The sequence below is a fragment of the Lissotriton helveticus genome, chromosome 10 (genome assembly GCF_964261635.1).
Source record: "Lissotriton helveticus chromosome 10, aLisHel1.1, whole genome shotgun sequence".
Classification (NCBI taxonomy): domain Eukaryota; kingdom Metazoa; phylum Chordata; class Amphibia; order Caudata; family Salamandridae; genus Lissotriton; species Lissotriton helveticus.
Window position 1 is genome coordinate 1,179,094,466 of NC_136071.1, and position 14,451 is coordinate 1,179,108,916.

Sequence of the window (14,451 nt, forward strand, 5' to 3'; positions counted from 1 at the left end):
ATAGACATCTTACTGCAGATTCCTTATCTTGGATTCCTCCCTAAGCGACAGACTGGATCCAGAAATCTTTTCCAGCAGTACCTGTGTGTCAGTAGAGGGCGATGAGTGACTCTGCAGCGACGTCTCCCAAATCTGACATCAACTTAGGCCATTGAAACCCTCCCCCCAACGTGCTGACATCAGTTCCTTTTCCGTGCTAACAATGCAGATCCACACTGCATTTTCTCTGGCTGTTTTTGGCCTGCTTGACCTTTTTTCATCGAATGAACAGTGTGTCCTTTTTTCTCCCTTCTTCAATGTCCTCTGGGTTCAAGCCCTGTGAGTTCTGTGGACCACAAATGTCTGCAACGGACCCTCACTTGGTTTGCATATGGTCCCTGGGTGAGCACCATGACTTCAAAGAGTGTGACTCTGGTCTCCAGCTCCAACCAAAAGCGCACAGAGAACGTCACATAAAGCTCCTTAAGGCGCAGATGTTAGTCATCAGTATTCTCATGTCCTCACTCCCCTACGTGCTCTACGGACTGACTGTGCTAGGAGCCGTTTCTGCACGAATCGTTCTCCTTTGACGTTCGGAAGTAAGTCTCTGTGCCGGTGGTCGAAGTCGGGGTACTGCCCGCCTTAATCACCTACCCCTGGTCTCCACTCTTCTGTTGAAGTGTCAGGGTATGAGCCCGCCACACGTCTCCCCACCTATCCTGGAGCCTGGGTGCCTTTGACCTAGATGAGACCATATTCTCAAACTCTTCATTCTATTTCTATTCTTGGATTGCCAGCTCCTTCTGGATCGCCTTCAGGCCTCAGATGTGCGGGAGGTTGTGCCTGTGTCTCTGCCATTGAGTGCTCCTCCAGCTTCAGGTCGGCCTAATACATCTGATACCTTAGCAACGCCATTGCACAGCCTGCAGAGGGTCCCACCTTCAGCTCTTGCTTCTGAGCGGTCTACTCCAATGTCTGCATCTGACTCTTGTCTGCCAGCCCCTATAGTGGTGCCGTTGAGGGTGATCAATGCACCTTCCGACTTAGGGTGCGGCGCCGATGGAGCTGACAGTCACAGGCTCCCTTCCTTTGGTTTTTCCTTCAGAGGAACATGGTTGTGGAAGTACCACAGACTGTGGTGTGTCCCCCTCCCATTTCAGAGATGGCTCCCCCCCTCTATGCATTATAACTGGTTGTTTGACTTAGTTGACGCCAGTTATCTGAAAGAGACACGTTAGTATTAGATTCCTTACCTTAGAATATCCCCAGGCGTCAGACTAGATCCGGAAACTTTTGCGTAGCAGTACCCTTGCGCGTCGGTAGGCGTCGTCTGCGGCTCCGCGTCCGTCGTGGGCGCCGTGATGACGTCGTCTGAGTACTTAGACGCCGCCTCCGCGTGCTGACGTCTTGTCCAGCCTTGTTTCTCCTCCTGGTTTGGCTACTGAGGCGAGTTCTGCTCTGGCGGACATGCTCAATCAAGTTTCCGTCGTACTGGATTTAAAACTTCCTTCTGTGGAATTGTCAACAGATCCTTTACTTGCCATTCTACATCCTAACCAGTCTAACGTTGAGCCTGTGCTTCCTAATAGGGAATGTCCTTTCGATATCCTAATGGGTGCTTGGGCTAAACCTAAAACTGTACCCCGGTGGTTTGCTCTTTCTCACAGGCATCGGCCGGCCCCAGGGGATCCCTCCTATCTCCTAAGACATCCCTCTACTCGGATCTTTGTGGTTGAGACTGTTTTGGCTACCCCAAATATTGATTTTCTCCCTTTTGTCCCTCTGGAGAGAGAGGCCAGGAAGTCGGCGCTTGTGGTAGGCCTATTTTCTCTTCTAGCTCTGCCCTGTGCTCTGAATCCGTGTGTCCTCACCCGCTTTTCCTATTCCTTGTGGGACTCAGCGGAATGCCTCTTGCCCTCCCTTCCGGAAAGAAGTCCGGAATGCTCTTGTTGTTCTGGTACCTGATGGGCAGCAAGCTGCCACTTTTGCAACCACTGTGGTATGCATACCACCGATTCTGTTGGGCTATGACCTCTTCCATAGCTCTGTCGGCTTGCATAGTTGCAAACTTCCAGTTTTTTTTAGGCTGTGCAAACTACTTTAATTGACATGCCTTTTGATGGCACCTCCCTTTCTGGCGCAGGTGCAGACTCTGGCTTATGCCAGTTTAAAAATAGTCATGGTGGTGCGGAGTCTTAACTATTCATTGTGTTAAGGTTCTCTGGAACAGTTTATTTCCCCTTGTTTTGACTCTTGTCCCCCTTCACAGGGCGGGGTACTCTCTCCCTTCCAAGGTTACACCCGGTGTGGTGTTCCTGCTTTCTACAGGAAGTTTTCTTCTCATTTATGCAGTCAGTGACCAGTTTCGTTTCCAGCCATCTGGAACACCATCTTGCTTCGCTGTCTCTTGGGAGTCTGTTTTTATGGTTTCTTCTCCTTGATTATTCTGTTGCGGGTTTTCTGTTGCATTGTGTGGATGCACTGTTGCCTTGTTCTCCGATTTTGGAGACCTTATTTTGTATGCCTTAGTAGTTTTGTAAGCTGTCTATACACTTAGTATCCCTTATGGGGACTACATTTCTTCTTTTCTCTGTCCCCGCCATATGAGCGATGGTCCTTACTGTCGCCTCCTGTGTTTTTTTTGTTTTTAACTCTGCCATCGCACCTGTGAGGTAGCTGTTGTGTCCTGCTGTTCTTTCTGTTGTCTTCACCTGGGACACCAGTCCCCTTGATTGTTTGGCTCCTTGTCTGGTGTCCTTATTTCACATGAGGCTGGGTCTACCTTTCTATCCTCTTTCCTCAAGTTTCGATGATGCATTGGTCCGGCTTCTTACCCGTTTCCCCCTGCTTCCATAAGTTGGGCAATGTGTGATTGTCATAATCTGCTATCAGTTGCCCTTAGTTTCCACCGGCCCTCTACGTTTCCCATGGAGATCTTATTACGCTCTTTCATAGTGAATTTTCCACATGCTGTTTATTCTTTGCTTCTCCTGCTACTGCCTGCTGGCATCCTTCCTCAGTTGGTGTTGGTTTTTGGACGGTTGCCCTTGTTTTCCGGTGGTGGACTATGCCTTCCACTTCCTGCTCTGTGGCACTGTGTTGTAGTTTCCCAGCTTTGTCTTTCTGTCTCTGCCTAAGTTACTTTTGTAACCTCTTCTTTTATGACGGAAGGACGTATTATCTCTGTACTTCCTTGGATAACTCTGTTCTTGGAGTGTCTCTCGCTCCTCCACTTCTCGTTCTCTGGCTCACTGGAGGAGGACATGAGTTACCTTCTGAGGAGAGGATATACTTTTGCTGTATCCTTTTTGACTTGTGTCTCTACACAAATTTCTATATGTATATACCAATCTCTTGAAGGGATCCCGTCTGTCTTTTACTTCATGAAAATTTGTGTTTTGCACATATGGTCATCTGGCAATCTACGGTGTGCGTCGCTGCATTTTACCTACACTCTTCTTGGTGACCTGGTTCAGCTTTCCTAGGGTGTGCTAGTCTGTTTCCTTCCTACTCTCCAATGAGCATCTGTTACTTTATTTTGGAGTGTGCCTTGTATATCTATCAAGGTTCTTTGAATAATAGCAACTTATTTTTACAGTTCTTGATTTTCTAGCAATGGTCTTAAGCATGCATTGTTCTTTTTCTCTTTCTCCCTCATTCTATGGTTGGATGTCCCTTTTTTCGAAATCGGTTTCTCAGGATGGTTTCCCTTCTAATCGGTGGTGCTCTTCATTCATTGTATATGTTCGCTGTGGCTGAGCACATCATGTATGCTCCTTCCATCGGTTTTAAACCTGGAGTATTGTCCTTGGTCCCTTTGCATTCCCAAATCGTAGGTTGCATCCCTTTTTGGGGCTATCTTTTACTGGCTCAATAGTGTTTTTCACAGTATTGTAGCTTTCTACTCCCTGGGGGCTCCTGTAGTCTTACTCGAAGATCAGTCCTTGGTGACCGTCTTGATTCACCTATTATCATTCGGATAGTCTGGTCCCTTTTGGACCAGCCTCTACTATTTGGGGATTTTTGGTGAGGTCATTTTAAAGCCCCTCTGAGGATGGTATTGCTTGGGTGTCTGATTCTAAGATAAGGAATCTGCAACTAGATGTCTCTATCAGATGGACCAGTTATTTACCATTGGTAACGCCTTATCTGGTAGAACCAGGATATAGCCGCAGTCCTCATGGATCCACCCATTGTCCCCACTCTGCGAACAGAGGGCCATGTGGTCTCCTAGATCATTTCCTTGGTTCCTACTGCAATTCTTTCAATCTGTACTTGTTGCTTCAAGAATTTTCCCCTTTTGGCACACGGTTTCCTGAGACTGTTTCTCGAAGTGGCTCCATGTTGTTGGTGCGGAAATGGTCACAGTGGCTCCATGTTGTTGGTGCGGAAATGGTCACAGTGGCTCCATGTTGTTGGTGCGGAAATGGTCACAAAAGAAACTATCTGAAAACAGACTATTAGTTATAGATTCCTTACCTTAAATTACCCCCAGGCAATAGATTGGATCCGGAGAATTTTTCTTCAGCAATACCCCTGCGTGCCGGTAGGTGGCGTCAGTCGACTGTGTCGTGGTCGCCGGGATAACGTCTCTGTTCCTACTTAGACGCTGCCCCTGCACGCTGGCATCAATTCTTTCTTTTTCCATGGCAGCCAAGCGCAGATCTGGAGAGAGCTTTTCCCTTAGTCATTTTTTACTAAACTCTTTTAGACTTTTGTCAGTCTTTTTTCGAGTCTTCGACTCCTGGTGCGTGAAGGATGTCCCATTGTCAGCCAGATTCAAGCCCAGTGACTCCTGTCACAAACTGATGTCCGTGACTGATCCGCACCTCGTGTGTCTCTAGTGCCTGGAGCGCGACCACAACCCAAAGTTGTGCTCCAACTGTCTGGCCATGAATCCAAAATCTTTGTGGGAGTGGTCCTGAAAGGTCTGGGGTAAGTCTAAGCACAAGAAGAAGGCGAAGAAGCACAGTCGCTCTTCACCTGCTCCCCGTCAGTCAGCCGACGCAATGCGGTAACGGGAGCGTCTTCACTTTAAGGCTCCTTCTCCGGTGCCTGATTCAGGGACAACTCCGCGCCGCCACCCATTTCCGGGAGCTGGAGCGTCCCCTGCCCAGCTTCGTGCATTTTACGAAGCCCTCCATTACATCTTTGGGCAGCCCGACTCAGCTGGCATGCCTTTGGGCCCCGCAGAGCCAGTTTGGGGTCCTGGGCCTTCGATGCCGGTGGCTCCAGCGCCGCAGGGTCCCCATGGATCCAGGCCTGGGTCCGGATCAACGCCGGTCGACCTTACTCTACCTTCCCCAGTGCCAACGCTGTCCCCTTCCTCATCCCCGAGATGGAACTGGTGCCAGAATGACGTTGAATCTGACGCCGGAGGGTACTTGTGTGCCCTTGTTCATTCCAGGTGATCCCTATCGCTCTGAGGGTGGAGATGAGGACTGGGAGTGGTCGCTGGACCCTTTAACAGACCAGCTGTAAGAGCCGGACTGGAGAGATGAGTTGGGTGACACCAGTGGTCTGGATACCTCCCCAGACCTTGGCAGGCTTTCTCCCCCAACATGGCAACAGAGAAGGGAGTCTCTTGTGCAGTGGTGGTGTATAGGGTAGCCGAGGCTTTGGACCTGGAGCTCCCTACAGTGTCAGTCAGGACTAACCTCCTGACAAAGATGCTTCAGCCGGCGGCAACTTCATCTGAACCCCTTTTGCCCTTTATTGAAGCCCACACGAACGTCCTTCTAGGCACTTGGTCCAAGCCCAGCACAGGGGCTCCTGTGGAACAGACGAATGCCCACCGCCTTGCTCTGGGTGATCCCAATTTTCTCTCACCCTTCCCCCGAGAGCTTGCAATCCTCTTCTTCCAAGGCGCATTCCCTTGTGCATCTCTGGATAGGGAATGGAGGAAGCTGGATCACCTTGGGAAACGTATGTTTTTTTTCTCCAGCTTGGCGCTGCGGTCCATGAATACTGCATGCCTTTTGGGCTGCTATACCCATACAGTCTGGGATACAGTGGCACATGTAATGCCTAAGTGCCCGGAGGAGGCCCGCGCCATTCTCTCACAGGCAGTGGCGGATGGGAGAGATGCAGCAAAATTCACAATCCGCTATGGACTGGACAGCGCTGACTCTCTGGGCAGAACAATTGCCACATTTTTAGCCCTTCGATGCTACGCCTGGCTGAGGACGTCTGGTTTTTCAGGGGATGTCCAGGCAACTTTGCTAGGGCATGCCCTTTGATGGCTGTCGCCTTTTTGCTGACAAGGTGGACTCGGCACTGGAGCGTATCGAGTATTCTTGGGCTACGTTCAGATCCTTGGGCCTTGCTGCTTCCCCCCAGTCTGCCTTTCGTGGCTATGGAAGGGGCACCTCACCATGTCCGACCTAGTCCAGCCATCGGCCCGCACAAGCTACCCAGCCTCTGTGAGGCCACAGTCGTGGGACCCAGCGACACGGGCCCGGGAACCAGCGTGTTGGCCAGTCCACCCTTTCCTTCCTTGCAGCAGCCTCCAAACCCTCCTAGTCTGACCTTTCAGGGCCAACAGCGGCCAGTGGGTGGCAGGATCCGCCATTACCTCCCACGCTGGCAATCCATCACGTCAGACAGGTGGGTTTTGCTGATAGTCCGAAGGGCTTACTCCCTCCCCTTTGAGACTGCCCTCCCTCCATGCCACTGCCTCTTAATCGCATGTCGGAGGATCATCTGGCGCTTCCCCACCAGGATGTTTCGGCTCGCTTGGCCAGGGAGATATTGAGAGGGTACATTTGCCAGAAATAGGTTGTGGTTGTTATTCCCCCTACTTTCTTGTGCCCAAGAAGGACAAAGGCCTGCGTGCTATCTTAGACCTCTGGGCACTCAACAGCTTCCTCTGGAAGGAGAAGTTCAAAATGCTAACCTTGGCTTGGTCCTGTCTGCCCTAGACCCTTGTAACTGGATGGTAGCGTTGGACTTGCAGGATGCTTATTTTCACATCCCTGCCGTGCCAGCCCCAAAGCGTTACCTACAGTTCACGGTAGGCCACAAGCCTTTTCAGTTCACCATGCACCCTTTCAGTCTTACCAGTGCCCCTCGGGTGTTCACAAAAGTGATGGCGGTGGTCACAGCTCATTTGTTCAGATAGGATGTTCCAGTCTTCCCCTATCTCGATTACTGGCTGTTGAAGGTGGGCTCTCCCCAGGTGGTAGTCTCCTACCTCCAGACTACGGCGTACCTCCTGCATTGGCTGGGGTTCACTAATCAACGTGCCAACGTCGCATTTGACATGCTCTGTCACTCTTTCATCTTAGCTGTTCTTGACACAGTGCAGTTTCGGGCCTATCCTCCCGAGCAGGGAGTCTGGGATATTCGGGCTATGATACCGATGTTTCATCCTCTATCCCGCATTTCGATGAGAATGACAGAAGCTTCTGGGCCTCATGGCCTCCTGCATCCTGCCAGTAGATCAAACCAGATGGCATTTGCAGGCTCTGCAGTGAGACCTGAAGTTCCAGTGGGCGCAGCATCCGGGAAATGTTTCAGAGTACGTCTAGATCTTGAAGGGGACTGCACAGCAACTGCAGTTGTGGTTAACGAACCAGGATTGGGTCCCTCTCCCTTCCAAAACCAGACCTCACAGTGGTGACCGCCGCGTCACTAGTGGGATGGGGCGGCCACCTGGGGGGGGCGGGGCGGAGATCAGAGAAGTTTGGTCTCCGGCAGAGTCCGGTCTCCATATCAACCTGTTGGAGCTCCGGGTGATTCTCTTGGCACTGAAGGCATTCCTTCCCTCCCTCAAGGGAAGGCAGTGCAGGTGTTCACTGACACCACCACCGCCATGTGGTACTGAAACAAACATGGCGGGGTGGGGTCATTTGACCCTGTGTCAAGAGGTTCTTTTCCTTTGGACATGGCTGGAACATCTGGGCATTACCCTGGTGGTTCAACACCTGGCAGGTTCTCTGAATGGCGGGCTGACCAACTCTGGCGTCGGTGCCTGGTGGACCACAAATGCTATCTTCACTCGGAGGTGGTGCAAGGTCTCTTTCAGCAGTGGGGAGAGCCTTGGTTAGATCTGTTAGCCACTGAAGAGAACGCATAATGTCAGCAGTTCTGCACGCTGGACTTTCGAAGGTGGCACTCGCTCGGCGACGCCTTTCGGCGCAAGTGGAGCCGTGGCCTTCTGAAAGCCTTTCCATCTGCTGCCCCGAGTGCTGAAGATCAAGAGCGACCGGGCCCAAGTCATTCTTGTGGCACCGGACTGGGCATGAAGAGTCTGGTACCCCGAGCTCTTGAACATGGCCATCGATCCTCCGATCAGACTGCCCCTTCAGGAGGATCTTCTGTTGCAGCAGCAGGGGACAGTCCTCAACCAGTACCAGTCCAGTCTACCTCCTTGCATGGAGATTGAGCAGCGACAGTTGACAGCATTTGACTTTCCTCCAGAAGTCTGTGAAGTTACCTTGGCAGCCAGGCGTCCCTCGACTAGGATAGTATACGCCGTTCAATGGAATATGTTTGTGGCATGGTGCGCAGCAAAGGCTGTGGATCCCCTTTCTGCCCCTTTTTCTGTGGTACTTTTATTTCTTCTTTCTTGGCCCAGCAGGGCTCTGCTCGGGGCACTCTTAAAGGCTACCTGTGGCCATTTCTGCTTTTCTTCGGCTGCCAGATCAGCCCTCTTTGTTCAAGTCCCCTATTGTAAGTCATTTCTTTAAAGGCATTATTCATCTCTTTCCTCCATCTCCTTTTATAGTGCCTCAGTGGGACTTGAATCTTGTCTTGACTTACCTTATGTGCGCTCCCTTTGAGCCTCTTCACAACTGTCCTCTCCGGCTTCTCACTCTGAAGACTGTCTTCCTTCTTGCCATCACATCTGCTTGCAGAGTGCATGAGCTTCAGACTCTCTCTTCTATGCCCCCTTTACTTTCAGTCCATCCGGACGAGGCGGTGCTTCGAACAAGGCCCTCATTCTTGCCTAAAGTAGTCATTGGACAGACTATTGCTCTGCACACCTTTTTTCCCGCCTCCGCACCCCTCCACGGTGGAGGGGAGACTCCACCGCCTGACCCAAAATGTGCGTGTTCTTTCTACCTTGACACACAAAGGAGTTCCGGGTGGCCTATGAACTCTCTGTTGGCAATGTGGGTGTCAATAAAGGTTGGACTGTACAAAAGTGAACCATCTCTCGATGGGTTGTTCTCTGTATCAAGATTTGTTAAGTTTTTGCTAAAAAGGAACCTCCAGTGGGTCTGCATGCTCATTCCACTAGAGCAGAGGTCTTCAATCTGTGGGGCACGACCCCCAGGGGGTCCATGGAGTCCTGTATTTTCCCGGCTTCGTGTGCCTGTAATTGAATGTTTGTTTTCTTTTTGGAAAAAGACAGCCATCTTGGGATGGCTAATTTAGATTGTGAGATGAAGTTTCATCTATTGAGTGTCTTGTGTGTGAAAAGCCTTCCTGCCAGGATGCCTGCTTGCCTGAATAAAATGGAAATGAGCCCTATTAGTTAATCTGCAAGTGTAAAGGGTGCTTGGGAGCTGGTTCTGACTTTAATTGATGCAATCAATCTAAGCTTTGTGAATGCAAAGATGTTTTTTTTGAGTGGTAGTGCAAAGAGTTAAATGGGCTGTGATGTACGTGCTTTTAATTGAAACTGCATTTACACAGCCCTTAATACCCCTAAGGAGGTGTTGAAGGGAGAATTAAGTAAAAAAAAAAAAAGAGAGAATTGCATTACATACACTGTTATTACTAAAATCTACATTTTATCATAAAACGTTTTGCACATTTTGTAGGTGTCTATCTAAAGTATAAAAGAATGACTTACATATTCACAGTGCTTTCTGTCACAGGCTGTGACCTCGTAGCACTCAGTCACTATTCTCCACTGCACAAATCAAGAATTTATTCTGTGGCTCTCTGGTTACACACAGACCTCTGTAGTCTAGATCCTGCTGGCACGGCAGCTCCGCCACCAGCTCCGGAGCCACAGGATCCTATGCCACTGGCTCCGGCCCCGGCGCCACGAGGTGCAGCGCTGCTGGCTCCGGCCCCACCCTCGGCGCCGGACTGGGTGCCGTTTATCCCACCCTTGCCCTGGTTCCTGGACCATTTTGTCCCGGCCTGGGATCCGAATTGGGAGGCGGCTCCTGCCCGGCCCCTGCTTGTGCCATTTTCGGTACCGTTCCAGACGTCGTTCGTCCCCTCTCCGGCTTTGCCACCGCGACCGGCTCCCTCTACGCCAGAGGTGGACGACGACTGGGACGGGTCCGAGGACCCTCTTGCCCGGCAATGTGACTCCGAGCAAGATTGGGTGGATGACCTGGAAGATGCGGGCGAACTTGATGTTTCTTCTAACCCGGGGTTTGTCTCTCCTCCGCCTACTATGGAGGAGGGTGCTTCCTACACTGTGGTGCTCCGTCGGGCTGCGGAAGCTCACAATCTCAACCTCCCTACAGTGGCCCTCAAAACTAACCTTATTGAGGTGCTCCAGACGGCGTTGGCATCATCTAAGCTGCTGCTCCCTTTCAATGAGGCCCTTACCGAAGTCTTTTTGGGCACTGGTTTGCTGCCGGCCATGGTGGTGCCGTTGGATAAGAACGTCGCCAGGTGTCATCGCCCAGCATCTGGCAATCCTGCCTTCCTGACCACTCACCCTACGCCTGAGAGCCTGGTCATTCAGGCCTCAACATCGCAGAGTGCCTTTCCCACGGCTCTGCCGGATAAGGACTCTAAAAGGCTGGAACAATTTGGTAAGAGGTTGTTCTCCTCGGCCAGCTTAGGGATGCGGTCGGTTAACACCGCCTGCTTGTTTGGCCGTTACTCCCGCGCAGTGTGGAATTCTGTCACTCAGGTGATGCCTCAGTGTTCTGAGGAGGTCCAGGCTGACCTTTCCCAAACAATTGCTGAAGAGAAGGATGGGGCTAAGTTTGCCATCAGGTGTAGGTTGGACACTGCTGATTCGTTGGGCAGGGCGATTTCCAAGACTGTGGCGTTACGGCGCCACGCCTGGTTGCGTTCGACTGGGTTCTCGCCCGATATCCAGAGCTCCCTCATGGACATGCCCTTTGATGGCTCCAGCCTCTTTGGCGATAAAGCCGACAATGCTCTGGGGCGCTTTAAGAACTCAACGGCTACGGCCAAGTCCTTGGGTCTTTCTACAAAGTACCCTGCCACTCCTGGGTTTAGTTCCTTTCGTGGCCAAGGTAGAGGCACCCCAGGCACGCTCTGTAGGAGAGTAGGGTCTGCAATCCTATGATCACCCAGATTTTTGCTTTTTGCTTCACTGGTTTACGACTTTCCCTGGCTGTGGGCCTGCTAATCAGACCCACAGCCTAGCTGTTCTCTCTATTCCAAATTGTACCCAGGTACTGAATTGGCACTGGGCCCTCTCTTGTGTCCCTGTAACCAGGGCAGAGGTGTACCCAGAGGTCTCCCAGGGGCTGCAGCATGTATTATGCCACCCCTGGGCTGACTAACTAAAACAGACACAACTGGCTGATTGACAGCTGGGGCAAGGTGGTGTACACACCCTTTGCTTTAGATATAGTATTCCTATATCTAACCCTAAAATGGACACATATATTCCTATCAGTCACTCCTATGGCAGGCCTTATCAATCCTGAAGGCAGAGTGCTTGGAATAATGTGAAATGGTGCTCTGGCATGAGCTGAGCCCGTTTGCAGCTTGCGGAACCAAGTCCTAATAGCTGTTCCATGATAACGCTATACCATATACTCTTAAGTGCATTATGTACCTCGCGGTCAAATGCTAACTTTGGTATAACATTATCAAAACATGTCGAGTAAGGTGTCATACGAATTGGAATACTAACCCCTCGTCAATTCTGGCGACGGGGTTAGCATTCCACCCTTCTAGAGGGACACGACATGTATGTAACTGTGAACCCCGGTTAAAGTTAACTCAAGCCTCAGCTCCACAAAATGGATGCTGCCACCGAGACACAAGTCTGACCTCCTGCTGCTGGGAGTCCTTCCAGCAACGGAGGCCTGGACAAAGGGTTTCCTGTCAGGGGCGGTGCCAGCACCATCCCAGACAGGATTTTGTGTATCCCAGGTAGGCAGGGCTTTAGAGGAAGGTGACTGCAAGTGGCACCCCGGTGCTCACTGTGCATAGGCCGGCTTGAACCAGTTCCAGGGGCACTCCAGCCCCTGATCTGGGGAAAAGCCCGCCAAAGGAGAGAGGTGTAACCACCCCCCTCCTAGTCCCACCCATAGGACAGGACTTACTCGCGTGCCAGCCCCCTTTCTCAGGATAAAGGTAGGAGCAGGCCCCCTTTCAAACTAGATCATCTTTGAATCCTGAAACTACTTTCCACGAAAGGAACTCAAGACTCTTCTCATGATTTCTCCCTTGTGACTAAGGAGTAGTCACCCTGCAGCAGCAGGCACCATCCAAGCATCGCGGTCTGCTGTAAGTCTCTCCTCCGGATCAAGACTGCCCAGCTCACCGGGAACCGGCTTCCCTGGCACCTCTGACCTCTACCTACATCGTCGGCTACGCTGAGATTCGTGGGTGTGACGAGACCTCGAGGGACCGGCCATCTGCAAGACTGCACGACGCTTGCTCAGCACGACCACCGAGTGACCCTCGCCTAAGTGCTTTGGGGTCCGAGAAGCCCCAACCCTGAGCAGCTCCAGCACCGAAGTCCAGCCCTCCAGCATCCACGAGGTCTGCGTGGGGCCCTTCTGCTCTTTGCTGCTCACCGCGTTGTCCAGGTCACTTGCCCGTTGGCTAGTGACCCTTCTGACGACGAACCACGACGACAACACCGCTGGTCTGGTTGCTCCAGACTGGCCCTTGCTCCCCTCCAACAGAGGAGTACCCCGGACCCTCCTGGTCCACTCCAGACGCCATTTTGAGTCCACCGCGTGGGCTTGCATTTGCCAAGACTTGTTGCCCCAATCCTGGGTCCAGCGACGTCGACAGTAGATACCACCGTGGGACAGCTCGCACCTCCATCCTGGTCGCCGACAACGCCTGCTGGTCCGAAAGACTGCAGAGCCCAGCGTCGCGCACTCACCTGGTCGAGGTGACTTCGTCCGGTGCCATCCTGGTGCCCACCTAATCACTGGCTAGTGATTCAGAACTTGGTCCCCTCTGCTTACAGGTCTCCATCTTCATCGATCCAGGCTTGGATCACATCGAACATCTTCACTGGTCGCCTGCCAGCAACTTCTTCTTTCAGGCTCCATAGACTGCAACGAGGATTCCCGACGTCTTTTCAGACCTATGCAGCCGCAGCCCCTGGGCTAGGTAACCTAAGCATTTCGGTGCTCCAGCATAGTTTAACTATCCAAGTGTCAGGATCCTTTGTCGTTTCAGCTCTACCTAGTCGGGTTTGCCCGAGAACACTAACTTTGCTTTTACTAGCCTCCATAGACTTTTTCCTGCCTTACGCGTGAGAGTTCCCACTCTGCACACGACGTCCCTAGGCCTCCTGCTCGTAATCTAAAGGTTCAGTAGTCCAGTCCTAGCGATCCCAAAGCCTATGAGAATAGTTACTTACCTGCTAGTAATTCGCATTCCACTTTTGTAGTATATGGTTTTTCGTGCCCCTCGGGCATTTGTGTAAATTGTGCGACTTTCAGTATTTCTTTAAGAGTTTTGTATTGTGCTTAGCTCCCTGACTCATAAAGAGTTCAGGGTAGTCTTGTTATAAATAAATATACTTTATTTTCATAACAACTTGTGTGGTGTCCTTTCACTTGGTGTTCAAGGGGTAAATGTGATGGTAAAACAGCTGGCTTAACACGCCCTCTAGAGTTTAGCCTAAAGACTGCACGTGTCCATGCTACTAGGATAGCTGGTCTATCAGGTTGACTTACAACCAAACATCAATAAGGGTTGTTTGGACTGATACAAAGTGGTCACTAGAATAGTGAACATTATATATCATGCCAACTTCTCACATTGGTGAGCAGCGGTTGGGATTTGAGCTTGCTGTTGTTTTACCACACATATCCTAAGAATATCATTTGAAAGATCACATAAGTACTAAGGTACATATAACTTAGCTTAGAATACTCTGAGTTCTACTGAACCAGCTGTTGTAGCTCCTAGGGCTTAGCACACCCTAAACTACAACTCTTAGCAAGGGATCAGTAGGCAAACAAATAGTGTAGGTAAGTGCACCACTTACACCTCACTAGAAAAGCATGTCTACCCATGGAGAGTCTTCAGAGACTCCCCTAGTGGCTAATGACCCTCCACAGGTCATCTCAAGATATGCAGCCCTCAGTTTCCAGGAGATGAGACAAGTGTGTACCTCCAGGAAACTGAAACAGAGGTCTAACCCCACCATTCCCTTTCTGATAGGTCTCTTAGAGACATATGATGCTAGGAAAGCTTCACATACAGATCGGAAGATGTAAATGTAAATGTAGTTGAGCTTATATAGCGCACAGCTACCCGCAGTGGGTTTCCCGGCGCTTGCTTAGGGAACCCTTCCTGGTATTCCCCTGTGAGATAGCAGGG